This window comes from Salvelinus sp. IW2-2015, linkage group LG1 (genome assembly GCF_002910315.2).
Source record: "Salvelinus sp. IW2-2015 linkage group LG1, ASM291031v2, whole genome shotgun sequence".
Classification (NCBI taxonomy): domain Eukaryota; kingdom Metazoa; phylum Chordata; class Actinopteri; order Salmoniformes; family Salmonidae; genus Salvelinus; species Salvelinus sp. IW2-2015.
In genome coordinates this window covers 19,812,833-19,830,621 of record NC_036838.1, presented here as the reverse complement: position 1 = coordinate 19,830,621, position 17,789 = coordinate 19,812,833, and the positions used below count along the sequence as shown (strand labels likewise).

The window sequence follows — 17,789 nt, the reverse complement described above, 5'->3', positions numbered from 1 at the left end:
GGGTAAAGGCTCTCACACTGTAGAACTCAGCTTGTATCAGCTACAGGTGTAATTTACCTGCTGTGTTCGACATTGGATACGATATAGGAATCAAAGTTATTCAAACTTTTTTTTATGACTACAAGATAGCAACTCCGAAGAGAAAGATACGACTGCATCAATACTGAGATTTGAAAGCACACCTGACTAAACAAGACTGAAGTAAACTGCTCCCTTCAGACACAATCAGAGCCGTAGAGGAGCTGAAAGCAGAAGGTATCCCATTCTTGCAGGTAAGAACCAACAGTTCTGTGACAAGAAGACATTATTTGGGATACATTTATCGATGAACTGATTTCATCTCATGTATTATGAGGATATATTACTCAGTTGGCCTTTGTGCTCCGACAGAACTATAAGGCCTACAGTGAAAGCAAGGTAAGTGATCTACCACGTGTCTCTGTCTCTTATCCCTGGTTTTTGACCTAGGTTATTCTTAACCCAACCCCACATTTGAACTAACTCCTGAATATTCTTCCAGAGCCCAGTGCACACTGCCGGATCCAGAGAGGGTTTCAGGAGGACGGATCCATGTGGCTAAGCACCTTGACAACCTGTGGCAAAAATGTGTGTTTGCTCAATAGAGTGAGTATGATTCTTATGTTACAATGAACGCGTTCATTTACTAACTTAAGATAATACATTAATTTACAACAAAAAAATCAAAAAACAAGGGCATAAACAGACCTCAATGTTTGATTGAGTATAGTTAAATGACAAAACATTAAAGGGTAAGTTCAGAATTTGACAACATTATGTTAGATGGTTGCTCACCCTGAATGTAGTATATTGACCAGGAGGAACTGTAATCCATGGCTCGGTTTTCTTTAAACAGCTGTGATGACGTTGAATCAACGTGGGAAACTGATTGGATTTGCAAAAAGTCATACATTTAAGGGCATTTCTTCTTTTTTTCACCCAACTTTTAACCTWCAGTAAATCCAAAGACATGGTGATTTCACGTTGAATTCACGTTAGTTGACAACCAAATGTTAAACAAAACTAGGCGTTGAACTGACGTCTGTGCCCAGTGGGTTAGTATAACTTACACTAAAAAGTGTGGACACCTGCTCGTCGAACATCTCATTCCAAAATCATGGGCATGACTCAAGTAAAAGTGAAAGTCACCCAGTAAAATCCTACTTGAGTAAAAGTCTAAAAGTATTTGGTTTAAAATATACTTAATTATCAAAAGTAAATGTAATAGCTAAAATATACTTAAGTGTCAAAAGTAAAAATATAAATCATTTCAAATTCCTTATATTAAGCAAACCAGACGGCACCATTTTCTTGTTTTTTTAAATTGACGGATTGCCAGGGGCACACTCCAACACTCAGACATCCTTTACAAACAAAGCATGTGTTTAGTGAGTCCGCCAGATCAGAGGCAGTAGGGATGACCAGGGATGTTCTCTTGATAAGAGTGTGAATCAGACAATTTTCCTGTCCTGCTTAGCATTCAAAATGTAACGAGTACTTTTGGGTGTCAGGGAAAATGTATAGAGTAAAAAGTATATAATTTTCAGTTTCCACTGCTCCAGAGTCCAATGGCGGTGAGCTTTAAATCACTCCAGCCGACACTTGGCATTGCGCATGGTGATCTTACGCTTGTGTGCAGCTGATCAGCCATGGAAACCCATTTCATGAAGCCCCCTAACAAACAGTTATTGTGCTGATGTTGATTCCAGAGGAAATTTGGAACTCTGTAGTAAGTGTTGAAACCGAAGACAGAAGATTGTTACGCGCTACGTGCTTCAGCACTCTGCGGTCCCGTTCTGTGTTCATTGTTGCTCCTAGACGTTTCCACTTCACAATAACAGCACTTACAGTTGACCGGGGCAGCTCTAGCAGGGCACAAATTAGATGAACTGACTTGGTAGAAAGGAGGCAGCCTATAACGGTGCCACGTTGAAAGTCACAGCTCTTCAGTAAGGACATTCTACTGCCAATGTTTGTCTACGGCGATTGCATGGCTGTGTGCTAGCTTTTATACACCTGTCAGCAACGGGTGTGGCTGAAATAGCCGAATCCATTCATTTGAAGGGGTGTCCACATACTTTGTATATAAAATGTACTCACTTTAGCCACCGCTAGCTAAAAATGATCGCCAAATCAACTCCAAACTCAACATATAAAGTGTTGAACCAATGTTTCATGAGATGAAATAAAAGATCCCATACATTTTCCATACGCACAAAAAGTTTTTCTCTAAAATGTTATAGACAATTTTGTTTACATCCCTCTTAGTGAGCATTTCACTTTTGCCAAGACAATCCATCCACCTGACAGGTGTGGCATATCAATAAGCTGATTAAACAGCATGATCATGAAACAGGTGCACCTTGTGCTGGGGACAATAAAAGGCCACTAAAATGTACAGTTTTGTCACACAACACAATTCCACAAATGTCTCAAGTTGAGGGAGCATGCAATTGGAATGCTGACTACAGAAATGTCTGCCAGAGAATTGAATGTTAATTTCTCTACCATAAGCCACCTCCTTCATTGTTTTAGAGAATTTGMCAGTACGTCCAACCGGCCTCACAACCACACTAGCCCAGGACCTCCACATCCAGCTTCTTCACCTGCGGGATCGTCTGAGACCAGCCACCCGGACAGCTGATGAAACTGTGGGTTTGCACAACCAGAAACCGTCTCAAGGAAGCTAATCTGAGTTCTCATCGTCCTCATCAGGGTCTTGACCTGACTGCAATTCGATGTCGTAACCAACTTTAGTGGGCAAATYCTCACCTTCGATGGCCACTGGCACGCTGGAGAAGTGTGCTCTTCACAGATGAATCCCGGGTTTCAACTGTACCGGGCAGATGGCAAACAGCGTGTACGGCGTCATGTGGGCGAGCGGTTTGCTGATTGATGTCAGCGTTGTGAACATGCTGGCGGCGGGGTTATGGTATGGGCAGGCATAAGCTACGGGCAACGAACACAATTGCATTTTTATCGATGGCATTTTGATATTGTGACGAGATCCTGAGGTCCATTGTCATGCCATTCATCCGCTGCCATCGCCTCATGTTTCAGCATGTATGACTCTTTTAACATTTGGAAAGAAGTAGAAGGTGCTCAACCAACTAGAATAGAGGGGCGACCTAAAAATGTGTCGACATCATTGGACAGGAAAAGGTGCAGCGCTCGCTCAACATTAAAAAAGACATTGTTTTATTAGACAAGTTTAAAAGATTGACGTTTCGGCCTTCAATGGCCTTCTTCAGGATAATCACGAAGGGAATGGACAAGTTCATGTAGGGCATGGGGAAGACAATTAGGGAGAAAACTCTCTTCAGCTGGTGGTGCTAATGAGAGACCATACAGGTTAGTACTGGTGTGCTGCGGTCAATGTCTCCACCTAGTGATACAACACAGGAGTGAAACCACTAAACAACAATTGGAAAACGGGGCAAGCTTTTTTCAACTAAAGTAGGTGTAATTGATATACAACCACTACTATATAATACATGTTGAATTTGTTGGGTATTGGGTAACAACTGGTTTGGACAACAGCTAGTGAGCTAGTAAGTTCCCTCCATGTGTAAACAAGAAAAACAAATGGGGGGATGGGGTGGTCACTGGACCAACAAAAGGGATGGGGCCCTTCTCAAAAAAATACTATAGTCCTTCTCTAGATTAAGACCTTTGGGGACTAAAGTATCTAAGGAATGGATCCAGGACGTCTCTCTGGACCTTTGGTGTTTGTCAACATCACCACCGCGTGCGTCAGTTGGCCCATCGCCACCGCATCAATACCGCCACAAGTCAATTGGCCCTTTCCTAAATAAGCCATGGATGGCYATAGYGAWTTGGACTTGTGTTTTTACTTAATTCTCCGTACTGGCCAATGATAATAATGACGATACTGKTCCAACCATAAATTCATACATTGTGCCCCTGGACTGAGAGGAGGATAAATTCTAGATGTAGAAGGCTAATGTTAACCAGCTAACGTTACCCACGAAAGGAAGTAAGGCTAGCGAGCAAGCATTTTAGCCAAGTAGTCTAGGACATCAAAAAATAAAAGCGTGTACTGTATGAGTCATAGACTGTTTCGTCAACATGAAAGAGAGGAGGATGGTATTGGCGTTTCTCTACAAGTAGGGTGAGTCAACATGTTTCTTCTACTTTCACACACACACGAACACACGAACACACACACACACACACACACACACACACATCAGAACCATTGACAGCCACATCACATTTAGCTGACGTTGATTGGGCTAAATATGTTTTGGTATCTTTTAGTTGTCACTGTATTAGACTAAGCAGAGGTGATTTGATTATGTTGAAATGGTGCTGGAATAGTGGAGGCAGCTCCTGTTTTCTTTGTGACTTGCGGTAACTCTCTGTGGTTCTAAATCAATAGTTGTTTAGTAGTCCGCACATTTTTGGGAACATTAACTTGCTTGACCATGCTGTAGGTAATATAACTCTTTGTTACATGCAATATGCTTTGGACAGAGGTTGCTATCCAGTTTTGTGCTAAAACAAAAGTGTGGTTGAATGTATTCTGCCACTGTGTCTTCTTATTGTCTCAGCTTGAGGCCTATATATATATCCCGGTTGCAAGGCATATGAACTAACAGGTTATAGAGAAAACAACGCAATTATCACAACACATAGGTTGTAATATGGCTTTTTTTTCTGGCTTGTCTTCCCCAGTGATTTTACCCACACACCGCTACTGCTCTGGACCCCAAGACTGGCCACCCATCTCTGATCTTGTCGAGGATTTGACAAGTGTGAGACTTGGGCATGGGACATATCAGCTTCCTGACAACGCAGAATGGTTCTGGGCTCTGAGGGCTTTAAACTCAGGGACAAACAACTTAGATGTTGAGGTTGAGGACAGTATATGCTGGTTCCTGGGTGTGATCACAGAGTCTGCCCCGAGGAAAGGAGTCATACCCAGTGGATTCGTGTTTATATTGTAATGGAGCTTATTCTGACTACTCAGAAGAATCCCCACCAAAGCCAGACAGASACCACAGAGGATCAGAGTGCAGCTGGACAGGGACAGAAGAAAGACCCTATAAATAACACACACCGACACACATTCACAGGAACTTTAACTGAGACAGTCTTTCCCTGCTTTTCTCATTTCTGTGAATGCCAGTCTTTAAAGATCTTGCCATGGCATCTATAAAAGAACAGCAGAAAGAGCGGATAATGTCTCTTACTAGTTGTATTTATTTGAACTTCATGCTAAAATTGTTGATAGTACAAGAGTTGCCACCTTGTCCAGTTTTAGTGGAATATTCCGTTTTTTCTCCTATCTTGCTGACCAATTACATGGAAATACAAAACCATACTGTAACTGCTATTCCTTATTCCACGACTAGAGCAAATAACGTTTTTTTCTTTTCTTCCGCCTATCAATGGAACAGCAGTATATGGTAATGTATCTTACCAAAGCATTACACCAACCTACAATCCTAACCCACTATGACAACCCCATTATTTAATGTTCTCTCAATAGTGAAACAGAACTGTTGCAAGCATACAATGTTTCTTCAGAAGTGCTGTGGTGTAGGTASATTATGTAGATACAGCCTGTAGAGGGAGATGGAGTCCCAGGCCAGGGGTCAGAGCCAATAGCACAGAAGTAATCAATGCTTAACAAACTTTTTTTATCATGTGGTCAATATACACAAATATACATTCTCCAAGTTGAAGAATCTCAACAATGTTAAGGATTTGAGGCAAACAATTGCATAAGACAAGAAATAAGGGTCCGTCTTTCTAATATGAAAATGGATAGTACATTTACTAATTGTATCATATTACCAATGGTTGAAAAAGTACTTAATTGTCATACTTGAGTAAAATTAAAGATACCTTGATAGAAAATTACTCAAGTAAAAGTGACAGTCACCCAGTAAAATCCTAATTGAGTCAAAGTATTTTGTTTTAAATATACTTAAGCATCAAAAGTAAATTTAATAGCTAAAATATACTTAAGTATCAAAAGTAAAAATATWAATAATTTCACATTTCTTATATTAAACAAACCAGAAGGAACCATTTTCTTGTATTTTTATTTATTTACGGATAGCCAGGGACACACTCCAACACTCAGACATAATTTAAAAACGAAGCATGTGTGTTTAGTAAGTCCGCCAGATCAGAGGCAGTAGGAATGACCGGGGATGTTCTCTTGATAAGTACGTGAATTGGACAATTTTCCATTCCTGTAAAGCATTCAAAATGTAACAAGTACTTTTTTGTGTCAGGGAATATGTATAGAGTAAAAAGTACATTATTTTCTTTAGGAATGTAGTGAAGTAAAAGTAGAAGTTGTCCAAAATATAGATAGTAAAGTACAGATACCCCAAAAAACTACTTAAGTAATATTTTGAAGTATTTTTACTTAAGTACTTTACACCACTGCATATTACGAATCATTATTAATTCAACAGCTAAATGTAAAAAAAAATCTGTAATGATATTGCCAGAGTGAGGTAAAAAAAAAAAGTGCCAGGTTATGACAAAATAAATGTCTCTCTGGTTTCACTCTAAATTCAAGTTCAATGTAAGGAGTTAACGAAAAACTTAATAGGCTACAGATACATCCTTCCTATCTCCATCTGCGGTTGAAGTGTCTTCACTCCCAAGTTCACTTAACACATGCAACACAATAAAGGAGGTATTATAGTGTGGCTGTGTTAATTCKTTTTTATGTTGAAAGGGAAGACTATGCCTTTCTGTGAAGTCTATATGTCAGGGTTCCACAACTGYAKGTTTTTTTTTMMGGGGGGGSSCRCWKYWMTTRRRKMWYTATATATATACTGAACAAAAATATAAATGCAACATTTAGAGTGTTGGTCCCATATTCCATGAGCTGAAACAAAATATATCTGATATTGTGCATATGCACAAAAAGCTTATTTCTCTCAAATTTTGTGCACAAATGTGTTTATATCCCTGTTAGTGAGCATTTAACCTTTGCCAAGATAACCCATCCACCTGACAGGTGTGGCATATCAAGAAGCTGATTAAACAGGTGCACCTTTTGCTGGGGACAATAAAAGGCCACTATAAAATGTGCACTTTTGTCACACAACACAATGCKACAGAMGTCTCAAGTTGAGCGAGCATGCAATTGGCATGCTGACTGCAGGAATATCCACCAGATCTGTTGCCAGAGAACTGAATGTTCATTTCTCTACCATAAGCCACCTCCAATGTTGTTTTAGAGAATTTGGCAGTACGTCCAACCGGCCTCACAACCGCAGACCATCAAATCAAATTGTATTTGTCACATGCGCCAAATACAACAAGCCCTTAACCAACAATGCAGTTCAAGAAATAGGGTTAAGAAAATATTTACTAAATAAACWAAAGTTTTAAAAAATCTAATCAAATACAGAGTCGGTACAGAGTCAATGTGCGAGGGTACAGGTTAGTCGAGGTAATTTGTAAAGTGACTATGCATTGATAATAAACAGCGGGTAGCAGCAGTGTAAAAACAAGGGTGGCAATGTAAATGTAAATAGTCCGGGTGGCCATTTGATTAATTGTTCAGAAATCATATGGCTTGGGGGTAGAAGCTGTTAAGGGGCCTTTTGGTCCTAGACTTCACGCTCCGGTACCACTTGCCGTGCGGTAGCAGAGAGAACAGTCTATGTCTTGTGTGACTGGAGTCTTCGACAATTTTTGGGGCTTTCCTCTGACACCTCCTAGTTTATAGGTCCTTGGTGGCAGGAAGCTTGGCTCCAGTGATATACTGGGCCGTTCGCACTACCCTCTGTAGTGCCTTGCGGTCGGAGGCCGAGCAGTTGCCATACCAGGCAGTGATGCAACCAGTCAGGATGCTCTCGATGGTGCAGCTGTACAACCTTTGGAGGATCTGAGGACCCATGACAAATCTTTTCAGTCTCCTGAGGGGGAATCGGGTTTGTTGTGCCCTCTTTACTGTCCTGGTGTGCTTGGACCATGTTAGTTTGTTGGTGATGTGGACACCAAGGAACTTGAAGCTCTCAACCTGCTCCACTACAGCCCTGTCGATGAGAATGGGGGCGTGCTCGGTCCTCTTTTTCCTGTAGTCCACAATCATCTCCTTTGTCTTGATCATGTTGAGGGAGAGGTTGTTGTCCTGGCACCACACGGCCAGGTCTCTGACCTCCTCCCTATAAGCTGTCTCGTRGTTGTCGTTGATGAGGCTTACCACTGTTGTGTCATCGGCAAACTTAATGATGGTGTTGAGTCGTGCCTGATGAGTGAACATGGAGTACAGGTGGGGACTGAGCATGCACSCCCGAGGGGCCCCTGTGTTGAGGATCAGCGTGKCGGATGTGTTGTTACCTACCCTTACCACCTGAGGGCGGCCCATCCGGATGTCCAGTATCCAGTTGCAGAGGGGGGTGTTTAGTCCCAGGGTCCTTAGCTTATTGATGAGATTTGAGGGCACTATGGTGTWGAATGCTGAGCTGTAGTCAATTAATAGCATTCTCACATAGGTGTTCCTTTTTTCCAGGTTGCAAAGGGCAGTGTGGAGTGCAATAGAGATGGCAACATCTGTGGATTTGTTGGGGCGGTATGCAAATTGGAGTGGGTCTAGGGTTTCTGGGATAATGGTGTTGATGTGAGCAATGACCAGCCTTTCGAAGCACTTCATGGCTACAGACGTGAGTGCTACGGGCCGGTAGTCATTTAGGCAGGTTATCTTAGTGTTCTTGGGCACAGGCACTATGGTGGTCTGCTTAAAACATGATGGTATTACAGACTCAGACATGGAGATGTTGAAAATGTCAGTGCAGTACACGTCCTGGTAATCCGTCTGGCCCTGCGGCCTTGTGAATGTTGACTTGTTTAAAGGTCTTACTCACATCTGCTGCGGAGAGCGTGATCTCACAGTCTTCCAGAACAGCTGGTGATCTTATGCATGTTTCAGTGTTATTTGCCTCGAAGCTAGCATAGAAGTAGTTTAGCTCGTCTGTTAGGCTTGTGTCACTGGGCAGCTCTCGACTGTGCTTTCCTTTGTAGTCTGTAATGGTTTYCAAGCCCTGCCACATCCGACGAGCGTCAGAGCCGGTGCAGCGTCTTACGTTCAGATGGTGAACAGTTGCCATACCAGGCWGTAATGCAACCGGTCAGGATGCTCTCGATGGTGCAGCTTTTTGAGGATCTTTTCAGTCTCCTGAGGGGGAAAGGGTGTTGTCGTGCRCTCTTCACGACTGTMTTGGTGTTTGGACCATGATAGTTTGTTGGTGATGTGGACACCAAAGAACTTGAAACTCTCGACCCGCTCCAGTACAGCCCCATCAATGTTAATGGAGGCCTGTTCAGGCCGCTTCTTCCTGTAGTCCACGATCACCTTTGTCTTGCTCACATTGAGGAAGAGGTTGTTGTCCTGGCACCACACTGCCAGGTCTCTGACCTCCTCCCCATAGGCTGTCTCATTGTTGTCGGTGATCAGGCCTGCCACTGTTGTGTCGTCAGCTAACTTAATGATAGTYTTGGAGTTGTGTTTGGCCATGCAATCGTGGGTGAACATGGAGTACAGGAGGGGACTAAGCACGCACCCCTGAGAGGCCCCAGTGTTGAGGATCAGCGTGGCAGACATGTTGTTGCCTACCCTTACCACCTGGGGTTTGCTCGTCAGGAAGTCCAGGATCCAGAGGGAGATGTTTAGTCCCAGGGTCCTTAGCTTAGTTATGAGCTTTGTGGACACTATGGTGTTGCACGCTGAGCTGTAGTCAATGAACAGCAGTCTCACATAGGTGTTCCTTTTGTCGAGGTGGGAAAGGGCAGTGTGGAGTGCGTTTGAGATTACGTCATCTGTGGATCTGTTGAGGCAGTATGTGAATTGGAGTGGGTCTAGGGTATGATGCTGTTAATGTGAGCCATGACCAGCCTTTCAAAGCACTTCATGGCTACCGATGTGAGTGCTACGGGGTGGTAATCATTTAGGCAGGTTACCTTCGCTTCCTTGGGCACAGGGACTATGGTGGTCTGCTTGAAACATGTAGGTATTACAGACTCGGTCAGGGAGAAGTTGAAAATGTCSGTAAAGACACTTGCCAGTTGGTCCGTGCATACTTTGAGTACACGTCCTGGTAATCCGTCTGGCCCCGCGGCTTTGTGAATGTTGACCTGTTTAAAGGGCTTGCTCACATCGGCTTGAGAGCGTGATCACACAGTTGTTGCTTGCCTCGAAGTGACAATAAAAGGTATTTAGCTCYTCTGGTAYGCTTGCGTCACTGGGTAGCTCGCGGCTGGGTTTCCCTTTGTAGTCTGTAATAGAGCGTCAGAGCCGGTGTAGTAGGATTCAATCTTAGTCCTGTATTGACYCTTTTCCTGTTTGATGGTTCGTCTGTACGGCGTATGTATGGCATKGTGTGGGCGAGCGATTTGCTGATGTCAACATTGTGAACAGAGTTCCCCATGGTGGTGGTGGGAATATGATATGGGCAGGCATGAGCTATGGACAACGAACATAATTGCATTTTATCGATGGCAATTTGAATAAACAAAAATACTGTGATGAGATCKAGAGGTCCATTGTGAGACCCATTTCTTTTTAGGTATCTATGACCAACAGATGCATTTCTGTACTCCCAGTCATGTGAAATCCATAGATTAGGACCTGATGAATTTATTTCAATTGACTGATTTCCTCGTATAAACTGTAAAATCAATGAAATTGTTGCATGTTGCATTTATATTTTTGTTCAGTATAGTTGATGATATAGTTGGAATACCTTCCTAATATTGAGTTGCACCCCCTTTTGCCATCAGAACAGCCTCAATTCATCAGGGCTCGGACTAAAAAGTGTTGAAAGTGTTCAACAGGGATGCTGGCCTATGTTGACTCCAGTGCATCCCACAGTTGTGTCAAGTTTGCTGGATGTCCTTTGGGTGGTAGACCATTCTTTATACACATGGGAAACTCTTGAACGTGAAAAACCCATTAGCATTGCAGTTCACTCAAACCGGTGCGCCTGGCACCTACTACCGTACCCCGTTCAAAAGCACTTAAATATTTTSTCTTGCCCATTCACCCTCTGAATGGCACACATACACAATCCACGTCTCAATTGTCTCAAGGCTTAAAAATKCTTKTTTAACCTGTCTCCTCCCCTTCATCTACACTGATTGAAGTGGATTTAACAAGTTAAATCAATAAGYGATCACAGCTTTCACCTGGATTCACCTGTCCAMTCTACGTCAAGGAAAGAGCAGGTGTTCCTAATGTTTTGTACACAGTGAGGTTAGCTACAAACATTCAAATTCAACATTGGGTGATATTGATATTTTACATAGGTGGTTTCAGTTCGGTTCACATGTTTTTACATGATTTATTTAAGGATTAGTGCATATTGTATGTTGTGTCACTTAAACCACACAGATGAGGGGCTGAAACTGTGGAATCTAATGGAATTTGTTACGTTGCAGAAAATGGCGTTTAKCATTCTGCTATGTCACGTTTGAAATATATTTCCCCCGAGAGATATCCATATATCATAACGATATTAGCCTCGAGAGAGATACCTAGTAATGTGCTCATGTTTTTCGCAAGTGTTGACAGATCAATGAATACATATACATGGTCTTGCCGAGGAGGATAGAGATCTTAAAATCATACAGTCCATCAATGTAATAATTATTCCCCTCTTCCCGAGGGTTTGACAAKGTTTCAATTCAAGACCGAGGTTGTACTGTAGCTTTACAATTCTGTATGATTGGTAAACCTACAGAAACGAGACTCAACACATCACAGAGCTCTATATTCTCATACTTGCCATGTCCTATGTTAACGAATAACTCTATATTACTATGTTATATTATGACTTCTATAGGCCTAATACTGTATTTATTTACAATGTGTATTTGAATWGGGACAGATACAATTAAAACATTGACACATTGAATAATAAGATAGCATATCACCAAGCTTTTATACACATTTTTCAGTCCCTAGATTAAAATGACGTTTGAAAAAGAGCATATGTTACTTTCCAGCATCAGCCCCTAGACGGGCTTTAAAATAAGAAGAAAACAAAACATGATATGAAATGGTTAATGTGGTCACATGCTTACCGCTCTTTGAAACCAGTTTTTCTACTTTCTCTGTGTCACGCCCTGACCTTAGTTCCTTTTTTATGTCTGTATTTTGGTTTGGTCAGGGCGTGAGTTGGGGTGGGCATTCTATGTTTTTGTTCTATGTTGTCTATTTCTATGTGTTTGGCCGGGTGTGGTTCTCAATCAGAGGCAGCTGTCTATCGTCGTAACCATACTTAGGTTGCCTTTTCCCACCTGTGTTTTGTGGGTAGTTGTTTTCTGTTTCYTGTCTGCACCAGACAGGACTGTTTCATTTCGTTTTCTCTCTTTGGTGTTTTTGTTATTTCAGTGTTCAGTTTATTTATTAAGTTAACATGAACATTTCCCACGCTGCGTTTTGGTCCACTCCTTCTTCCCAGGACGATCGTTACTGTGAATCATTTATACAAATATTTGTAGATGTTTGAAGTGATCATGAAGTGAGTTATAGAAACGGACTTCTTGACGTTGCCTATATTTCCCCCCACACGTGCCCCAGCCCTATCCCCACCCACTCACTCACTCAACTCTGGCCAGCTAGTGCTTATTTCATCACTCCCTGCCAACCCGGTTACCGTCCAACCTGGCTACTGGGTGAGCATTTGAGGACACAAAATGGCCGCGCCGGAAAACGGATCTGACAGAGGTGTCATGGAGCCAAATAAATCCTCATTAACAGAACAGCTTGATCCTGAGTTGGTGCCAGTTTGAAGGCAACCCAAGCCTCAGGACAAGGATCAACTCTCCACTACACARGGCCATGGCTTCTAAAGTGAACTCTCACACTTAATTATGAGATAGAATCCAATATATCAACACACTCAGATGCAGTATTTCTAGGGTTTTGGATGAGGTAAAAAAAAAATGCATTCATAGGTAAGCCTAGACACGGTTCCTATTTGTAACAGGTATTTTGCACGTGGCATATGGTAAATTGAATCTATCGATATAGTTATTCCATTGTATGATTTGAATTGATGTGGTGTCTCGTCACTTAAACCACACAGATGAGGGGCTGAAACTGTGGAATCGAATGGAATTTGTTATGTTGCAGAACATGTCCCAGGTTCCGSGTGAAAGTGGAACCTTTAGTCAGTGGTGCCGAAACAGCAAGGGGGAGAAGAAGAGGAGGGGACAGAGAGCGGCCCCCAGCATTGTGCTAACCTTGTGCTGATGGCTGGATCGATCCAGGGATAACTGGAGAGGTGATGAGACTGCAATATACGTTTGATAAACACAACATGGTATGAGTAGATTTGAAAGGAGATATCGCTGCATTTTGTTCTCTCTGGAGGGGYAAAAAACCCTGCCACTGGCTTCAAGCATAGTGAATTTGAGCATTTAAAAAAAATATACATCTTAAAATAAATTGCATTTTATTTCTAAACACACAATAGGAAGACMCACTAGATTATTTAACAGAATATGTGAATAGGTAAATAAAATAGCCCCCAGAATAGAAATATTAAACCAGTTTGATTAGGCCATGAAAGCTTCAATGTATTACTATTGTGACATTGACCAGGCATTTAATAAATGTAATTACGTTTCATTGAAAGGCAACATAATCAACATTACAAAAMAAATACGCAGCCCCCTATTCCATGCCCTGCCTGCCTTTCCCGTTACTTTGTATGGGCCGGGATGGAGCCCCTCTCCATCTTTCCTTCCTTTCTGTCGCATTTACTATGTTTACACTGTCGACACACCCCTGCCCTTCACCCGAACCCCATCCCCCAATCCTGTCACACACACACACACCATGGCATGAATTCCAACACAACGTGCATGTCACTGACACAACATACAATATGCACCAATCCTTCAATAAATCATGCAAAAACACGTGAACCGAACTGAAACCACCTATGTAAAATATCCATATCACCAATGTTGAATTTGAATGTTTGTTGCTAACCTCACTTACCATTCTTCAGTGGGTATCCCGGTCTGTGTCTAAAAGGAGAGGAAGGGAGGATCATGGTACTCCATAGTTTGTTCCACAAGTACATTGCATAACAATCATAGCAACAAACCATGTTTATGCTACGTTAGGCAGCTGACACGCCATCCGCAGCACACCGCAGACACACCCCTATGTCTCTCTGRCCTTTTCTTTCTCCCTGTCTCTCTCACACACGCGCTTCCGCATACGCACAATCCTAAAATTAAAATAATAATAATACGAACTCCGAGACCATGAGAATATCTGTAAATATGTCGCTACAATGTTTAATTCAGAGCCTCTCTGTAAGTCCATATTTTATTACAATGCTGCCACCTGTGTGGCCACAAAACAAAGGAGAGTGCGTTGCACAGACTTGTGGTATATAATGATATAATTTCCTTTTCAGCGCATCTATTATCATATTGTTACAGTGTTATTGTAGCACTGTATCAGTGTCTGCGAAGAAACAATGTTGCTTTAAACCTCACGCGGTCAAAGTTGTTTACCTCTTCGTTACCTCTGACGTCATGACACACCCCTGTGTTTGGGGGAAGGGGAGTCGCTCACACACGTTACGAGCATTGGWCTTGACCAAGCAAAGCAGGGCTGGTGTAAGTCGTCACCAACCAAAACACGGGATACACGGGATACACGCAGATTGCACCTTTGATTGGTTATTGGAGAGGCTTGGAGAAAATATCCCATTTTGTCGAAGTCCGGGGGCGGGGCATATCAAAAAGTAATGGCCATCTATTTAGGGTCTGGCCAGGGGATTTCTCGTCTATCATAGCTATTCTATAGAATTCGCCGTTTGTAGAGCGAACAAGGTAAATATCGTAACCAGTATTACTAGCCGTATTCGTTAATTGCAGTCGCGTTCGGTCTGAATATAGTTGATATATCGCCTGAACTTGATACACCAATTTAGGGTTAACCAGCCATCTAGCCACGCTAGCTATCAGTATCAGCTCGCCAGCCAACATTTAGAACCTTCCTTGGGCGTGATAGTTTGGACGTTTCGAGTCGATCACATGCGGATATTTGTATAACGCAGTTAWTACACAGTATCTCATACCACAAGTCAACATGGGAATGAATTTATTTTCAAGAGATTGACGACGACAACCGGATTAAGGACAACTTGTTCTTGGAAAAAGTTGTACGCAGGTATAAAACTCGCATCCAGAGAAGGAATGTGAAAGCTGAAACTATTCTGCGGCTCGAGCTCAAAACAAACGCAACGTTACAAGGCAGTCAGTTTACCAAAATAATCTTTACAATCAAACCATTGCACGCATGTTGCTCAAATAATTGTCATGCTTTTCTTTACAGAGAATATATGATAKGACTATTATTCAAACAACCAAACTGCTTGAAACAAGGTCTGAAGTGATTAAGACAATTTCTTATTTTTCAGGATTAAAGATATCTTTATGGTTAAGAAGAGAGTTGCCAAGTCTTTATCTCCCATCAACAAACAAGGGCATGCCAAAATCTCAGGTAAATTCATTTGATCTGTTTTAAATCCTTGAATTCATAGCCAAACTGCATCTGTATAAAATGCATGCATTTAATGTCAGCTGGATATTTCCAAATATGTATTATCTGTCACAATTTATAAATAATATACTTTATTATAGACTTTATTTGGATAGTCCATCTATAGATGCTCTACAGCAGGATTCTCCAACCAGCAGACTGGATTTTGCCCACCCAGTTTTCCAAGCAATTGTAATATATATATATATATTTATCTCAGCAAAAAAAAGAAAGTCATCTCACTGTAAACTGCATTTATTTTCAGCAAACTTAACATGTGTAAATATTTGTATAAACATAAGATTCAACAGCAGACATAAACTGAACAAGTTCCACAGACATGTGACTAACAGAAATTGAATAATGTGTCCCTGAACAAATAATGTGTCCCTGAACAAATGTGTCCCTGAACAAACGTAACAGTCAGTATCTGGTGTGGCCACCCTGTATTAAGTACTGCAGCGCATCTCCTCATGGACTGCACCAGATTTCCCAGTTCTTGCTGTGAAATGTTACCCCACTCTTCCACCAAGGCACCTGCAAGTTCCCGGACATTTCTGGGGGAAATGGCCCTAGCCCTCACCCTCCGATTCAACAGGTCCCAGACGTGCTCAATGGGATTGAGATCCGGCTCTTCGCTGGCCATGGCAGAACACTGACATTCCTGTCTTTCAGGAAATCACGCACAGAACGAGCAGTATGGCTGGTGGCATTGTCATGCTGGAGAGWTATGTCAGGATGAGCCTGCAGGAAGGGTACCACATGAGGGAGGAGGATGTCTTCCCTGTAACGCACAGCGTTGAGATTCTCTGCAATGACAACAAGCTCAGTCCGATGATGCTGTGACACACCGCCACAGACCATGACGGACCCTCCATTCCTTCGACGATGAACACGAAACCGACCATCGCCCCTGGTGAGACAAATCCGRGACTCGTCAGTGAAGAGCACTTTTTGCCAGTCCTGTCTGGTTCAGCGACGGTGGGTTTGTGCCCATAGGAGACGTTGTTGCTGGTGATGTTTGGTGAGGACCTGCCTTACAACAGGCCTACAAGCCCTAAGTCCAGCCTCTCTCAGCCTATTGCGGACACTGATGGAGGGATTGTGCGTTCCTTGTGTAACTCAGGCAGTTGTTGTTGCCATCCTGTACCCGTCCCACAGGTGTGATGTTCGGATGTACCGATCCTGTGCAGCTGTTGTTACACGTGGTCTGCCACTGCGAGGACGATCAGCTGTCTGTCCTGTCTCCCTGTAGTGCTGTCTTAGGCGTCTCACAGTATGGACATTGCAATTTATTGCCCTAGTCACATCTGCAGTCCTCATGCCTCCTTGCAGCATGCCTAAGGCACATTCACGCAGATGAGCAGGGAKCCTGGGCGTCTTTCTTTCTGTGTTTTTCAGAGTCAGTAGAAAGGCCTCTTTAGTGTSCTAAGTTTTCATAACTGTGACCTTAATTGCTTACCGTCTGTAAGCTGTTAGTGTCTTAACGACTGTTCCACAGGTGCATGTTCGTTAATTGTTTATGGTTCATTGAACAAGTATGGGAAACAGTGTTTAAGGGTTTACAATGAAGATCTGTGAAGTTATTTGGATTTTTACAAATTATCTTTGAAAGACAGGGTCCTGAAAAAGGGACATTTCTTTTTTTGCTGAGTTTATTTATATATATATATATATATATATATACAGTACCAGTTAAAAGTTTGGACACACCTATTCATTCCAGGGTTTTCCTTTGTTTTTACAATTTTCTACATTGTAAAATAATAGCGAAGACATCAACACTATGAAATAACACATATGGATTCATGTAGTAACCAAAAAAGTGTTAAACAAATCTAAATATATTTTGTATTTGAGATTCTTCAAAGTAGCCACCCTTTGCCTTGATGACAGCTTTGCACACTCTTGGCATTCTGTCAAACAGCTGCATGAGGTTGTCACCTGGAATGCATTTCAATTAACCTTTTCATACGTGAGTTCCAAATATCTCTAACAGTCGCCCCAGCGTGAGTTGTTTTATGCACGTGATATCAGAATGCACTCAATGTTCCAAAATGTGATTGTTACACAACAGGACAGTTAACATGCACTGCCTGCTAATTATATGTGTTTCAACRTGTCAATTTCAAAATATTTTCAAACAAGTTTTTTTTCTTCTAACAACTGTTTGAATTGAGGTGTGTTCCGCCTCATTAATTCACAT

The 17,789-nt window shown here is 42.1% G+C and overlaps 2 long non-coding RNA genes across 3 annotated transcripts; both read left to right on the top strand.

The window, feature by feature from the left end:
- The first annotated feature begins 15 nt into the window (after nucleotides 1–15).
- On the top strand, nucleotides 16–6,711 carry LOC111966835 (uncharacterized). 2 transcript variants are annotated; one of them, XR_002877692.2, is made up of 4 exons: nucleotides 16–272; nucleotides 391–417; nucleotides 521–624; nucleotides 4,717–6,711. It is a non-coding gene; the product is annotated as an uncharacterized lncRNA (long non-coding RNA). The 2 variants fall into 2 exon arrangements; XR_011477620.1 differs by having other exon boundaries at nucleotides 2,554–6,711.
- A 7,930-nt stretch (nucleotides 6,712–14,641) lies between these two features.
- LOC139028248 (uncharacterized) lies at nucleotides 14,642–17,233 on the top strand. The gene is made up of 3 exons (XR_011480442.1): nucleotides 14,642–15,211; nucleotides 15,462–15,544; nucleotides 16,259–17,233. It is a non-coding gene; the product is annotated as an uncharacterized lncRNA (long non-coding RNA).
- The last annotated feature ends 556 nt before the right edge of the window (nucleotides 17,234–17,789 follow it).